At 34.7% G+C, this 17,253-nt stretch overlaps 1 non-coding gene across 1 annotated transcript; it reads right to left on the reverse strand.

Moving 5' to 3' along the window:
* Positions 1-16,659: 16,659 nt before the first annotated feature.
* LOC122737775 lies at positions 16,660-16,777 on the reverse strand. Its single transcript, XR_006354551.1, has one exon. It is a non-coding gene; the product is annotated as a small nucleolar RNA SNORA3/SNORA45 family (small nucleolar RNA).
* Between the last annotated feature and the right edge of the window lie 476 nt (positions 16,778-17,253).

Below are 17,253 nucleotides of genomic sequence, written 5' to 3' on the forward strand. Positions count from 1 at the left end.
AATTAGAAGTGATAATTAGGGAAAATACATCTTGCTAAAAGTCACCATTGATAATGATGTAATAGCAATACTAAACATATGCACCAAGTGGTATAGCATCCAAATTCTTAGAGAAGTTAAATGAGTTACAAAAGGAAACAGACAACAAAAGTGTACTAGTGGGGGGCAGCTAAATGGTGCAGTGGATAAAGCACCTACCCTGGATTCAGGAGGACCTGAGTTCAAATATGGCCTCAGACACTTGACAATCAGTAGCTATATGACCCTGGGCATGTCACTTAACCCTCATTGCCCTGAAAAAAGGATACTAGTGGAGGATCTAAACCTTCCCCTCTCAGAACTAGATAAATCTAACCACAAAACATATAAGAAAAAAGTTAGAGAGGTGAATAGAAAAGATAGATATGATAAATGTCTGGAGAAAATTGAATGGGGATAAAAAGAATATACCTTTTTCTCAGTGGTACATGGCAAATACACAAAAATCGACCATGCATTAGAGCACAAAATACCTCACAGTCAAATGCAGAATGTCAGAAATATTAAATGCATCCTTCTCAGATCATGATGCAATAAAGATTACATGTAATAAAGAGCCATGGAAAGGTAGACTGAAAATTAATTGGACCCTAAATAATCTCATCCTAAAGTATGAGTGGGTCAAACAACAAATCATAGAAGCAATCAAAAACTTCATTCAAGAGAATGACAATAATGAGATGATATACCAAAATCTATGGGATTGTGACAAAGCAGTTCTTAGGGGAAATTTTATATCTCTACATGTTTACATGAATAAAATAGAGAATGAGGAGATCAATGAATTGGGCATGGAACTAAAAAAAAGTTAGGAAAATAACAAATTAAAAATCCCCAATTAAATACTAAATTAGAAATCCTAAAAACCAAAGGAAAAATGAATAAAATTTAAAGTAAGAAGACTATAGAATTAATCAATAAAACCAAGAGCTGGTTTTGTGAAAAAAATAAACCTTTGGTTAATTTGATTTAAAAAAAGAAAGAAAGAATAACACCAAATTACCAGCATCAAAGATGAAAGGGGTGATTTCACCACCAACGAAGTGGAAATTAAAGCAATAATTAGAAACTATTTTGCCCAACTGTATGCCAATAAATTTGACAATCTAAATGAAATACATGAATATTAACAAAAATACAAATTGCCTAGGTTAACTGAAGAGGAAATAAAATCCTTAAATAAGCCATATAAGAAAATGAAATTGAACAAGCCATTAATGAACTCCCTAATAAAAAAATCAACGGGCCAAATGGGTTTAAAAGTGAATTCTATTAAACATATGAAGAAAAATTAATTCTAATACTATACAAACTATTTGGAAAAATAGGTGAAGAAGATCTACCAAATTAATTTTATGACAAAATATGGTGCTGATACCAAATCCAGACAGAGCCAAAACAGAGAAAAAATATTACAGACCAATTTCCTTAATGAAAATTGATGCAAAAATCTTAAATAAAATATTAGCAAGGAGATTACAGCAAGTGTTCACCAGGATAATCCACTATCACCAGGTGGGATTTATACAAGTACTGTAAGGCTGGTTCAACAATAGAAAAACTATCAACATAACCAACCCCATTAATAACAAAACTAACCAAAACCCTATGATTATCTCAATAGATACAAGAAAGCTTTTGACAAAATACAGCACTTATTCCTGTTAAAAACACTAGAGAAGAGGCAGCTAGGTGGCGCAGTGGATAGAGCACTGGCCTTGGAGTCAGGAGGACCTGAGTTCAAATCTGGCCTCAGACTCTTAATACTTATTAGTTGTGTGATCCTGGTCAAGTCACTTAACCCCAAATGCCTCACCAAAAAATAAAACAAAAACAAAAACATTAGAGAGCACAAGAATAAGCAGTATCTACCTAAAACCATTGGCAAACATTATATGTAACAGGGATAAATTAAAGACCTTCCCAATAAGATGGAGGTGAAACAGGAATGTCCATTATCACCTCTATTATTTATTACTGTACTAGAAATGTTAACATTAGCAATAAGAGAAGAAAAGGAATTAAAGGAATTAGAATAGGCAAAGAGGAAACAAAACTATCACTCTTTGCAGATGATATGATGGTTTACTTAAAGAATCCAAGAGAATCAACTAAAAATGTCTTGAAAAAATTAACATCTTTAGCAAAGTTGCAGGATATAAAATAAGCCTACAAAAATCATCAGCATTTCTATACATGACCAACAAATCTCAACAGCAAGAGAAAGGAAGGGAAATTCCTTTCAAAGTAATGGTAGACAATATAAAATACTTGGGAGTCTACCTGCCAAGACAAACCCAGGGACTCTATGAACACAATTACACAACACTTTTCACACAAATCAAATCAGATCTAAATAACTGGGAAAATATCAATTGCTCATGGATAGGCCAAGCTAATATTATTAAAATGACAATTCTACCTAAATTAATTTACTTATTCAGTGCCATACCAATTAGACTACCAAAAATTATTTTATAGAGTTAGAAAAAAAGAATAACAAAATTAATCTGGAAGAACAAAAAGTCAAGTTTATCAAGGGAAACAATGAAAAAAAATGCACAGGAAGTTGGGCTAGCTGTACCAAATTTGAAGCTATATTATAAAGTGGAAGTCATTAAAACTATTTTGTACTGGTTAAAAAATAGTGTAGTGGATCAATGGAATAAGTTAGATACAGGAGACACAGTAGCAAATAACTATGGTAATCTACTCTTTGATAAACTCAAAGACTCCAACTTCTGAGATAGAAACTCAGTATTTGAAAAAAAACTGCTGGGAAAACTAGAAGATAGCTTGGCAGAAACTAGGCATATACCAACATTTTACACTGTATACCAAAATAAGGTCAAAATGGGTATAGGATTTAGACATAAAGGGTGATACCATGGGTAAATTAGGACAGGAGGAAACAGTTTACATCTCAGATTTTTGATAAGTCAAGCAATTTATGAACAAACAAGCAATAGAGAATATTATGAAATGCAAAATGGATGATTTTGATTACATTAAATTAAAGAGTTTTTGTACAAACAGAAGCCAGGCAGCCAAAATTAGAAGGGAAGCAGAAAGCTGGAAAAAACTTTTTACAGCCAATGTTTCTGATAAAGGCCTAATTTCTAAAATATATAGAGAACAGGGCAGCTAGGTGGTACAGTGGATAAAGAACTGGCTCTGGATTCAGGAGGACCTGAGGTCAAATCTGGCCTCAGTCATTGACATATATTAGCTGTGTGACCTTGGGTAATTCACTTACCCCTTACTGCCCATCAAAAATAAATAAATAAATAAATAAATAAATAAATAAATAAACAAATAAACAAATAAACAAACAAATAAATAAATAAATAAATAAATAAATAAATAAATAAAAATAAAATAAAATATATAGAGGACCAAATCAAATTTATAAGAATGCAAGTCATTCCCCAATTGAGAAATGGTCAAAGGATATGAACAAGTAGTTTTCAGATGAAGAAATCAAAGTTATCTATTGCCATGTGAAAAAAATGCTCTAAATCCCTGCTGACTAGAAAAATGCAAATTAAAACAACTATGAGGTACTACTTCACCGCTATCAAATTGGCTATTATGAAAGAAAATGAAACTACTGATGTTGGAGAAGCTGTGGAAAAATTGGAACACTAATGCATTGTTGGTGGAGTTGTGAACCATTCTGGAGAGTGATTTGGAACTATGCCAAAAGGGCTAGAGGACAGTTCATACCCTTTGACCCAGTAATACCACTACTTGGTCTGTATCCTAAAGAGATCATAGAAAAGGGAAAAGGACCCACATGCACAAAAATATTTATAGTAGCTATCTTTGTGGTGGCAAAGAATTAAAAATTGAGGGACTGCCCATCAATTGGGGAATGGCTAAACAAGTTGTGGTATACAAATGATCAGGCAGATTTCAGAAAAATCTGGAAAGATTTATGTGGACTTATGCTGGGTAAAGTGAGCAGAACCAGGAGAACATTGTACCCACTAACAGCAACATTGTGTGATGATGGCAATGATAGACTTAGCTCTTTTCAGCATTACAATAATCCAAGACAATTCCAAAGAACTCATGATAGAAAATGATATCCATATCTAGAAAAAAAGAACTGTGGATAATGAATGAAGATTGAACCAGACTGTTTCTACTTTTAGGTTGTTTTTTTTTTCTTTTATGAGGTTTTTCATTCTTATTCTGATTCTTCTTTCACAGTATGACTAATTCAGAAATATGTTTAATGTGATTGTACATATATAACCTATATCAGATTGCTTTCTTTCTTGGGGAGTAAGGAAGGAAGGTAAGGAGGGAGAAAAATTTGGAACTAAAATCTTATTGAAACAAATTTTGAGTAGATAAAGCACCTGGAATCAGCAGTACCTGAGTTCAAATCTGGCCTCAGACACTTGACACTTACTAGATGTGTGACCCTGGACAAGTCACAACCCCAATTGCCTCAGCAAAAAAAAAAAAAGATAATCAGAAAAAATGAGCCCAAAAATGATTTTAGAAAAAAAAAAAACAACATGAAAAGACTTGCATGAAATGAGTTAAGAGTTAAATAAGTAGAGCCAACAGAACGATGTATACAGTAAAAGCAATTTTGGTTTGAGAACAACTTTGAGAGAATAAGTAATTTTGATTATCTTAAATAGTCAAATTTACTATAAAGTACATATGAAGAAAAACACTCTTCATTCAAAGAAAGAACTGATAAATTTAAGTATTTATAGGATAGGTTTACATATATAAACCTATTTATGGTTTTTTTTGTTTTGTTTTGTTTTGTTTTTTTAGTGAGGCAATTGGGGTTAAGTGACTTGCCCAGGGTAACACAGCTAGTAAGTGTTAAGTGTCTGAGGCCGGATTTGAACTCAGGTACTCCTGACTCCAGGGCCGGTGCTCTATCCACTGCACCATCTAGCTGCCCCAAACCTATTTATGTTTAATGGTAGCTGTCTTTAGGGCATGGGGTGAGGAGAAACATTGAATTAAATAATAATTTTATTGCATATTTGAAAGGAATAGTAAGTTGTACTTACTAGATTTGCAGTCTCATGTGCAATCATCTTTTTTATTATAATATTTATGGACAGTCTTGGTTTATTCCATAAATTAAAGACAAAATAATTTTATAAATAATGTCAGCTCTTCATTTCTTGAGCTGTGTAGAAAAAAAAAAGACTTCCTTAATCCAAGACCAGAGACTTATAAATATGTCACTCTTGTCTATACATTTAAAGCTACCTTATAAATTTTGCTGAATTTTCCCTTGCCCCAAATTCTCAAATACAAGAAAACTTGAAGTTAGTAAAGGGAAGTTTTAATCACTGTTGTTTCTATTTACCAACATTGGAAGTCAATTAGACAAATAATTTTCTTAATGTAATTTTGTGGAGTCCAACCTGTAATTTTATCAAGACAGAAACTCCCTTTTTTGATATGTTTTCACCAATACAAATCAGCAATTCTTCTGTAATTTTCCATCTTACAGAGGGTCCTAAGTCATTGAGAGATTAAGTGACTTGCCCATAGTCACACAACAAAAACGTATCAGAGGCAAGGCTTAAATCTATGTCTTCCTGACTTCTTGGTCCAGTTTATGAAAGCACCAATCCATTGTCTATAATGATTTGATCTGACCATATTTGAGATAAAAGACTCAAAAGAAAAGGAATTTTTTTTCATTCCAAAAGGTAATTCAAAGGTTGTTCTGGATGAGTTTATGGTTACTAAGGGAGGGATGTAGTAATTATAATGCTCAATATTAAGACACTGGGCTTATAACCTATTTAAAGAAAAAAAGATTGATAAAAATAATGAAAAATGTTCTCTGAGGCAACATAAGTACTAAGCTATAGAAACATCAAGAAAAGTACTTGAAATAACATTTTCAATTAAACTGAGACATTAAAAGATGATAACACATTTTTAAAAAAATCATTCACCAAGAAATTGGAATGCTTTTTCTCAATATTTGAAGACTGGCCAAAGAACCCTGGAATCATTGCCAAGAATATTTTAACAGAAATAGGTGAACTAGATGACTCAACATAACTCTTTTTTCATCTTAATTAACTTGATTATAAGAAAAAGAATACATCAATTATGTTTTCAAACATAAAACACCAACCAGTACTTGAGTCTGACTACTCAAGATCTCTACATTGTGTTGCTATCTTTCTTCTTAATTTCATATTTTCCCATTATTTTCATCCCATCTGTCTAGAGTGAACTTTAATTAGGAAGGAACTGTGACTACTTTCTTGGCTGGTACTGAATTTTCTGGAAAGTGACAAAATGAATGCTTAATAAACAACATCCAAATGAATCCTTGAAAGGTATTTGTCAGCCTCTAGCATGATAAATATCATATGTCTATCAGGTACAATTCTATCAGGTAACTATAAAACAGATAGAATGAAGTCCAAAGCACACCAAAATAGATATGTGAGTTCCAGTAAGTATAAAACTAAAAGAAGTCTAGCTCTAGGTCCAACTAAAACATTTAAGTACATTCTATGTTTAGTAGTCTAGGTCTTTTAAGTAATTTCTGTGTGTGTGTGTGTGTGTGTGTATGTGTGTGTGTATGTGTATGTGTGTGTGTGAATTCTATATGCAGTGGATAAAACACTGGATATTGAGGAAGGAAGACCTGAGTTCAAATCCTGACTCCTATACCAGATTTGTGATCCTGGGGCAAGTCACTTAATCTCTGCATTGTAACGACTGGAATGATGCCACCTGCTGAAGACTTACTTTAGAAAAGCTCCACCATGAGGTGAACGTCTCTGAGGACAAGACCATGAGTCTTTTCTTTGGCATCAGGAAGTGATGTTTGCTGGTGGGAGGTAGAAGGGGGAGCCTGGCGTTCTGACTCTCGCTCTTTTCTGAGGACCCCAGTAGAGAAGGGAGAGGGAAATGTGCTCTCCCTTTAATAGATAGATGAATGTAGGCCTTTCTCTCTTTACCAAATTCTTATTCTCCTTAATAAATGCTTAAAAGCCTAACTCTTTCTAAAGCTTATAATTTATTGGTGACCACCTATTAGAGATTTTAGACAGAATAGCTAGAATTTTAGCTCTTAACAGTATTCTTTGTTTTCATGAAATAAAAATGGGGCCAATGATATTCTGCTCTCACAAAATTTTTGTCAAGAAAAATGAGAATCTCTTAGCACAATATCTGTTACATTGTATATCATTAATAAATGCTTTTTCCTACTCCTTTCCCCCTATATATGGAATCTTTCATTATAGTAGCAAACACCATTTCCATGTGTGTATATCATTGTTTTATGGCTTATTTATATTGATATGGATTTCCATGTATCAGTGTTCTCCCCTTTGAGTTTGCATAGTAACACCGTCCATTATTCCTTCAGATTGTATCATCCTTCCTTGGTCTCTGAGTGTCTTTGCATATTTGATAGTTAACTATTTGAGCATATTGGATACTTCATATATTTCCCAAACCTCTCATTCTTTACAACAGGAGTTAGAGCATGGATGGCACTTATTATCATGGTAGTCTTTTTTTGTTGAGGAGCATCAAAAATCTGAAAAATAAGGTGACCTACTCATTTAAAGATATAGAAGAAACTGATAAAATAGTAGTAGTAGTAGTAATAGTAGTAGTAGTAGTAGTAGTAGTAGTAGTAGTAGTAGTAGCAGCAGCAGCAGCAGCAGCAGTAGCAGCCACAGAAACATCAATGACAGTAGTAGCAGTAATCAAAATAATGTCATTTACCAATTTTTAATTGGTCAATGGATATTAAAGTATTAACAGGATGAAATTCAAGCTATTAATTACCATGTGAAAACAAAATTATCCAGATGCAAAGAAAACAACACTGAGCTTCCACTTATACATACAATAGAAAAAAGTTGACAAAAAATAAAATAAAAAATGATGAAGGGCTATAGGAAACCAGATACACTAATTCATATTTAGTGGAGTTATAAATGATTCTAGCCATTGTGGAAAGCCATTTATCACCACACCCAAAAAGTTGCTAAACTTTGTACCTTTTGACCCAGTAACATCACTACTAGGCCTATATCCCAAAGAGCCCAATGAAAGATATATAGGATCATAGGGACACACACACACACACAAATTTATAATAGCTATTTTTTGTAATGAAAAAAGGACTGAATCCTTAGGTGATGACCATTAATTTAGGACTGGGTGAATAAAGTATGTCATATGGTGTCACAAGAAATTATGAAAGACACAGTTTCAGGGAAACCTGGGAACACTTGTCTTAACTGATGAAGCATGAAGTGAGCAGAACAAGAACAATTTACAAAAGAACTTATAAAGGCAAGAAATCTTGAAAGACTTAAAAGCTCTGATTAATAAAATGACCAGTCATTCTAGAACAAACATTCTAGAAGAAATATAGACATTCTAGAAGAAACATAGTGAAGCATGCTGAAGGAGAGTTGATGGACTCAAAATACAGAATGAAACATAACATTTCTTGGAAATGGCTAATGTAAGAATTTATTTTGCTTAAATATGCATATTTGTCACAAGAGTTTTGACTTTTTATAATGAGGGTATTGGATAGAAAACAAATTTGTTTTTTATTAAAAATAAATTTATACCAGTAATACAGAGAATATGAGTGTCAGTGAACAATGTGAAGGGATAGGCATTTTGCTGAAAGGATCAAGGCAAACAAATGATGGAGGAAAGAAAGTACTAATAATGGGTAAATGAGTCAAAACATCTATCTTCAAAGGCTTGAGAACCCTAACTTTAAAATGAAGCTAGATAAAAGGATCCTGGGTGAAAAATGAGAATAGCTGTCCTAATGGTTACTTGGAGAAAAAAGAAGTGATCAAATAGGATATGAAATTATTTTTCTTGTGTAATGATTGGAATAATGCCACCTGCTGGAGACACTGTAGAAGAGTTCCGCCCATGAAGTGAAGGTCTTTCAGGGCAAGACCAGGAGTCTTTTCTTTGGCGTCAGGAAGTGACGCAGGCTAGTGGGAGGAGGAAGGAAAAGACTGACACTCGCTCTCGCTCTCGCTCTCTTTCCTTTGGACTCTGGTGGAGAGGGGAGCTAGAAATGTGCTCTCCCTTTAATAGATAGGAATCTAGGCCTTTCTCTCTCTTTACCAAATTCTTATTCTCCTTAATAAATGCTTAAAAGTCTAACTCTTGCTAAAGCTTATAATTTATTGGCGACCACTCATTAGATATTTTAGACAGTTTAGCTAGAATTTTAGCCCTTAATACTTGTATTATCCTTGGGAACATGAAGAAGCAACTTCTTTTGATTCCTTCATGTATCTCACCAAGTAGGACCTAGAAGCTAGCTTTTCATTTTAATTCTATTGAATTTTCATTCACCACAAACTATTTGTTTCCTACTATATGTGATAGGCACAATATCAGGGCCTTCCAATTAGTAGTATTCTATTATATGTCTTTTGATATCATTTGTAGTGAGAATTATAAAACTAATATGGTTTCATTTATTCATAATGTCAACACAGTTGGATGTAACATTTAGAGTATGAACAATTAAATTCAGTTTTATCATGGCATAACAATTGTGCAAATCTCAAACTTTACTTCCCTCACCTTTTTTTAGTACTTTCTTAAAACATTAAAAGGAGAGCAGAAAATTAAAGAACATTTTAAAAATTCTTAGTGTTTCATGGGTGGTCATGACCAAATAACTCATCATCTACTGAGTCATGTGGGTGGTAAGGGGCCTCTCTCTGCAATACTTCTCAAGGGAGCTTTGTGAGCAGCATCTGCAGTCTATTGTTAAAATGTTACTTAAAGTATGTAAAGAATGGTAGAACTTTCAAGAACTTGCTGTTTATTTACTATGCTTTCAAGAAACTAAGGTCCAGGCAGGAAGAAGCCCAATCACCCCCTGGGCCACACAGTAGTTCAAACAGTGTGTCCTGGAAGCAGTGCTACACTTTAAGAAGGAGTTAAAAGCCAAGAAATAGTCAGGCAGAATGAGTAGGCAGAGAAAGCAGCAGACCATCAAAAATTTCTTTGGGGGAAAGGTAGAACACAATATACCCTCAGAAGAAGATAATAACAGGGACAGAGCTCCAACATTCAAAGCTTCCAAGAAAAATATGAATTTGTCTCAGGCCATGGAAGCACTCAAAAGGGACTTTGAAGAGAAAGTAGGAGAGATAGAAGGAAGATTTAGAGAGAAGAAGGAAAGAATGGAAAGAGAAATGACAGCAATGAAGGAAAGTCATGAGAAAACAATCAACAGTTTGAAAAGCCAAATGGAAAAGGAGATTAAAAAACTGTCTGCTGAAAATAATTGCCTAAGAATTAGGATTGAACAAATGAAAGTTAGTGACCTTATGAGAAATCAAGACACAGTAAAGCAAATTCAACTGAATAAAAAAATTGAGGGCAATATGAAATATCTCCTTGGAAAAACAGCTGACATGGAAAACAGAGCCAGGGAAGATAATTTGAAAATCATTGGACTACCTGAAAACCATGACCAGAGTAAGAACTTAGAAACCATCCTCCAAGAGATTGTCAGGGAAAATTGCACTGATATTCTGGAAGCAGAAGGCAAAATTCAAATTGAAAGAATCCACTGATCACCTCCTGAAAGAGATCCCAAAAAGAAAACCTCCAGAAATATTATAGCCAAATTCTGGAGCTCCCAGATCAAGGAGAAAATTTTGACAGCAGCTAGAAAAAAAAGGAAGTCAAATACTGTGGAGCTGCAACAAGGCTACAACAAGATCTAGCAGAATCTATATTAAAGGACTGGAAGGCATGGAATATGATATTCCAAAGGTCAAAGGAACTGGGACTACTGCCAAGAAACATGTATCCAGCAAAACTGAGTATACTCTTTCAGAAGAAAAAGTGGAACTTCAATGAAAAATAGGACTTTCAGGCATTTGTGTTGAAAAGACCTGAACTGAATAGAAAATTTGACTTTCAAATACAAGACCCTGGAGAAGCATAAAAAGGTAAACAGGAAAAAGACTTCATGAGGGATATTCAAAGATCAAACTGTTTACATTCCGACATGGGAAGATAATACTTCTAACTCATAAGAACTATCTCAGTAAGGAATTCACAGAGACACAGGTCTTAACTGAATATGAAGGGATGATATCTGCAAAGCATTTATGTTTTGTTCTTTGTGGGACAGACAAGGTGGGGTGTCTTATGTCTGTGGCCAGATTTGGGCTTGGGGCCTCCTGGGTCCAGGGCTGGTGCTTTGTCCACTGTGCCATCTAACTAACCCATGATGACATCTTTAAAATAGGAGTGAGTTGTAGGAGGAATAGACTGGTGAAGGGGGAAGGGAAGAGATGGTCTGGGGAGAGGTAGTTCACATAAAGGAAACAAGAAAAAAAGGAAGGAGTTGGGGAGCAAGTGAACCTTAATATCATCAGAATTGGCTCAAAGAGGGACTAGCATACATACTCAAGTAGGTATAGTACTATATTTTTGTCCTGAGGGAGGAGAGGAAAATAAGAGGGGGAGAGGAGAAGGAGGGAAGGGCAGAATGGGGGAGAGAGCAGTAAAAAGCAAAATACTTTAGAAGAAGGTGAAGATGTTCTGCATTACTACACATGTATGACATATTGAATTGCTTGATTTCATATGAAGGGTTAAGAAGGGAGGGAGGAAGAAAAAATTAGAACACAGAATTAGCTCAAACGCTTTAATCTCATAAGAGTGGGGTCAAGGAGGGAATAACATTCATACCCAATTGGGAGGAATAATCTTTCTAACCCTACAGGAAAGTAGGAGGGGAAGAGAACAAGGAGGGAAGGGTGAAAAAAGGCAGTGCAGAGCAGGGGAGGGGCAGTCAGAAGTAAAACACTTTTGAGGAGGAATAGGTTAAAAGAAGATAGAAAATAGAGTAAATATAATGGGAAGGGAATAGGATGGAGGGGAATAGTCATGATGATTATAATGGCAAAAAGTATGGTACATACTTTGCTGGGCTATTATGAAGAAAATTCTCTGTCAAGTTTAAGGTACTATATACAGGTTATAATGAACAGGATACTATCAAAAAACCTGGAAAGATCTACATGAACTGAAGCAGAGTGAAATGGACTGTATACAAAATAAGAGCAATAGTGTAAGATGATCTGCTGGGAAGCATGTGGTTATTTTCAGTAAGGCAAAGGATCCAATATAACCCTGAAGAACTGACTTATGAAAATTGCAATCCATCTACAGAGAAAGAACTGATAGTATCTGAAAACTGATAGAAACACATTTTTAAAAATTTTTTTCCTCTATGACAATTACTTAATGTGAAGTTTTGTTTTTTGACTGTTTTCTCTCACAACCTAGCTAAGGTAGGAATGTTTTCCATGACTATTCATGAATAACTTATTCTGAATTGCTTGAGTTCTTGTGGGTGGGGGGTGGGAAGGGAGGGAGGAAGAGAAGTTGGAACACAAAGTTTTAAAATATTGATGTCAAAATTTGTTTTTAACATATATTTTGGAAAATGAAATTCTATTCAATTGAAAAAAAGAAACTAGGGTCACCTGTATATAATAATGAAGTATCAATTCCATAAACAAAGGAATATGCACTGACTAAATACACACAATTCATGTAAACAGCATGCTACATAAAGGTAGAAATAGTTTATATAGGTACTAACTGAATCAATATATACATATGATACATATACATGTACAATAAGCACATATTTATCACATATTTCAGAAATATAAGAAAGCAGGTTGATATTCCAATTCTAAGTTCTACATCACCTGTCAATTATGTTCACTGATTTACTAAGTGTGGTAGGGAGTAATCTTGGACTGCCATTGCCAACTCAGTTTTCCCATTTCCTTTCATTCATGTACACATTGGCCATGAATATATTCATTCTCATGAGATTTGTGAGTCAAACAATTAAAAATAATGCACATGGTGGGCAGAGTAAGGTTGGCAGAGAGAATCCAGGAACTTGCCTGAGCTCTCCCATGTTTCCCTCAAAAACAACATTAAATCAAGTATCTAAGCAGATTCTGGAACTATAGAACCAACAAAAAGACAGAGAGACACAATCATCCTACTGGAGATAATTTAGAAGACTTCAGGAAAGGTTCGTCTCACCATGGCTTAAGGGGAAGGTGGCTCAGCACAGCTCAACACAGCTGCAGCTCAACACAGCTGAGAGTGGTGCAGCTGAGTGGTGCAGCTGAGAGCATTAAGAAGCTTGCAACAGTGATCCCTGTGCCCCAGGAGCAGACTTCAACTTTATAATTTAAATAATAGGCTACAGTATGAGTTAGAAACAAAAAAAAGGACGCTTACCATTGACAGTTTCTACGGTGAAAGGGAAGACCAAAACACAAACTCAGATGAGTTTCTGAAAATGTCTACAAGTGAAATGTCAAGTGAGAAGATGATCTTGTCTCAAGACCAAAAAGCCTTCTTTGAAGAGCTCAAAAAGGCTTTTTAACAACAAAATGAGAGAGGTAGAAGAAAAATGGAAAGAGAAATGAGAGTAATGAGAATTACACTGGGAAAAGAAGCACAAAAATTGACTGGAGAAAACAATTCCTTAAAAAATACAATTGGCCAAATTGGAGAAAAAAATGGGCAAATGGGAGAAAAAAAATGTCCAAAAGGAAAAGGAAGTGCAAAAGCTTACTGAGGAAAATAATGCCCCCAAATTTAAAATTGGGTAGATGGATGCTAATGACACCATGAGACACCAATAATCTGTCCGGCAGAATAAAAGACTGAAAAATAGATGAAAATGTGGGGCAGCTAGGTGGCACAATGGATAGAGCACCAGCCCTGGAGTCAGGAATACCTGAGTTTAAATCCAGCCTCATACACTTAACACTTACTAGCTGTGTGACCCTGGGAAAGTCACTTAACCCCAATTGCCCCACTTAAAAAAAATAGATGAAAATGTGAAATACCTCATTGGAAAAACAACTGACCTGGAAAATAGATCCAGAAAAGATAATATAAGAATTATTGGACTACCTGAAAGCCAAAATCAAGAAAAGAGTATAGACAGAATATTCCAGGAAATTATCAAGGAGAACTACCCTGAAATTGTAGAATCGGAGTATAAAATCATCATTGAAAGAATCCACCAATCGCCTCCTGAAAGAGACCCCAAAAGGAAAACTCCAAGGAATATTGTAGCTAAATTCCAGAATTAATCAGGTAAAGACAAAAATGCTCCAAGCACCCAGAGAGAAGTTTAAATATCATGGAGCAATAGTCAGGATTGCACAGGACCTGGCAGCTTCAACATTAAAGGATTGCAAGGCTTGGAAAACAATATTCCAGAAGGCAAAGGAGCTTGGATTGCTGCAAAGAATTTATTACCCAGCAGAACTGATCATTCTCTTTCAGGGGAAAAGATGGACATTGAATGAAATAGGGGACTTTCAAGGTTTCATGAAAAAAAAAAGTGGCAGTCATCAAAACTATTTGGTACTGGCTAAGAAATAGAGTGGTGGATCAATGGAACAGGTTAGGTAAAGAAGACACAGTAGTAAATGACTATGGTAATCTACTGTTTGTTAAACCCAAAGATTCCAGCTTCTAGGATAGAAACTCAGTATTTGACAAAAACTGCTGGGAAAACTGGAAGATAGTATGGCAGAAACTAGGCATAGACCAACATCTTATAATACCTTATACCAAAATAAGGTACAAATGTGAACATGATTTAGACATAAGTGGTGATAGCATAGATTAATTAGGAGATTAAGGAGTAGTTTACCTCTCAGTTCTATGGGGAGGAAAACAATTTATGTCCAAAAAAGAGATAGAGAATATTATGAAATGCAAGATGGATGACTTTGATTAAATTAAGTTTAAAAAGGTTTTATACAAACAGAAGCAATACAGACAAAATTAGAAGGGAAGCAGAAATCTGGGAAATAATTTCTGCAGCCATTCTTTCTGATAAAGGCCTCATTTCTAAAATATATAGGGAACTAAATCAAAATTATAAGAATGCAAGTCATTCCTCAATTGTGAAATGGCCAAAGGATAAGAATAGGCAGTTTTCTGATGAAGAAATTAAGGCTATCTATTGCCATTTGAAAAAAATGCTCTAAATCATTATTGAATAGAGAAATGCAAATTAAAACAACTCTGAGTTACCACCTCAAAGCTAACAGATGAGCTAATATGACAAAAAAGGAACATAATAGTTGTTGGAGAATCTGTGGAAAATATGGAACACTAATGTATTGTTGGTGGAGGTGTGAACTCATCCAACCATTCTGGAGAGCAATTTGGAATTATGCTCAAAGGGCTATAAAATTGTGTATACCCTTTGACCCAGAAATACCACTATTAGGTCTTTTTTTCCCAAAGAGATCATAAAAATGGAAAAGAACCCACATGTACAAAAATATTTATAGCTGCTCTTTTTGTGGTGGCAAGGAATTGGAAATTGAGGGGTTGCCCATCAATTGGGGAATGGCTGAACAAGTAGTGGTATATGAATGCAATGGAATACTATTGTGCTGCAAGAAATGATGAGCAGAAGGATTTCAGTGAAACCTGGAAGGACTTACATGAACTGATGCTGAATGAAAGGAGCAGAACCAGGAGAGCATTGTACACAGCAACAGCAACATTGTGTAATGAACAGCTGTGATAGACTTGGCTCTTCTCAGCAGTGCAATGATCCAAAACAAATTCAAAGAACTCATGATAGGAAAATGTTCTCAACATCTAGAAAAAAAAACTGTGAATTATGGATAAGATTGAATCATACTGTTTCTACTTTGTGGTTGTTTTTTTCCTTCTTTTTTGAGGTTTTTTTCCCTTGTGCTCTTATTCTTCTTTCACAATATGACTAATGCAGAAATATGTTTAATGTGATTGTACATATATAACTTTTATCAGATTGTTTTCTGTCATGGGGAAGAAGGAAAAAAGGGAAGGTGAGAGAAAAATTTGGAACTAAAATTCCTATGAAAACAAATGTTGAAAAATATCCTTACATGTAACTGGAAAATAATATTTTTTATTAAAACATTTTTAAAAATAACAAATTCTAAATACATTTTAAAATTAAAAATAAAATAATGAACATGTCACTTACAACTGTGCTAAAATTGACAGGGAGAAAGACTCCTTTTCATGTTCTTCTATTAGTTACATGTGTGTTCATTCATTTTTTTTCTGATGGAAAGAAATCAGCATCATTTACTGTCACGCCTGGAGTCAGCTTCCTATTCGTAATTGCCAAAAGCTGTCCAGGAAAGACAACCTCATTTTATTTGATGCAATTCAAAACACGACAGATTTTACAGGTAAACAAAAATGTATGGGCCAGGAAGGTCCTTAAAAAGACCAGAGTCCAACCCTATTTTAAAGATAGGAAAATTGAGACACAGAAATAGGAAGCAACTTGGCTATGGTTACAATAATTTTAAATCTAAATCTACAATGGCAAATGCGATTTCCTCAATAAAAAGTGATCATTCACTCCAGAGGGGCTGGGCTCCAGAGTCAGGAAGTTAAAAGTTCAAACCCAGCCCCAGACATTCACTCCCTGTGGGACCCCCAGGTAAATTACTAAACACTCATTTTAACCAAAACCATTGCATATCGGTATTTTCAACACTGTATAAATATTCCTAACCTGAATGGATCACGAGATCCATTGAAGAGAGTTAGCTGTTACTCTTCGAGTACTTCAGCACACCATGACAACAAGCAATGCCTAGATGTGACTCTAAGTCTCAGTGTGTTCATTCTTTTAATGTAAATATACAATGCTAATATCATTGAGGTAGCTAAACTGAAAAAAGTGCAACTAATAAATTAGAAGAAAATTCAGATCACTCCCATCATAACTAAGAAATAAGTTTAACATCTAATCTAATGTTAGATCCGGGGGCAGCTTGGTGATAGAGTGGATAGAGTACCAGGCATGAGGTCAGGCATGAAGTATCATCTTCCTAAGTCCAAATCTGGTCTTAGACACTTACAAATTGTGTGACTCTGGGCAAATTACATAAACCTGTATGCCTAAATTCCTCATCTGGAAAATGAGCTGGAGAAGGAAAAGACAAAGCACTCTGGTATCTTTGCCAAGATTTTATTTCTTTTTGTTTGTTTATAATTTTTATATTTTATTTTTTCTAATTACATATAAAATATCTAAATATTTGTCTTTAAAATGTGTAGTTCCCCTCCCTGCCTCCCCTCTCCCCTCTTTGG

The sequence above is a fragment of the Dromiciops gliroides genome, chromosome 1 (genome assembly GCF_019393635.1).
Source record: "Dromiciops gliroides isolate mDroGli1 chromosome 1, mDroGli1.pri, whole genome shotgun sequence".
In the NCBI taxonomy this organism is placed as follows: domain Eukaryota; kingdom Metazoa; phylum Chordata; class Mammalia; order Microbiotheria; family Microbiotheriidae; genus Dromiciops; species Dromiciops gliroides.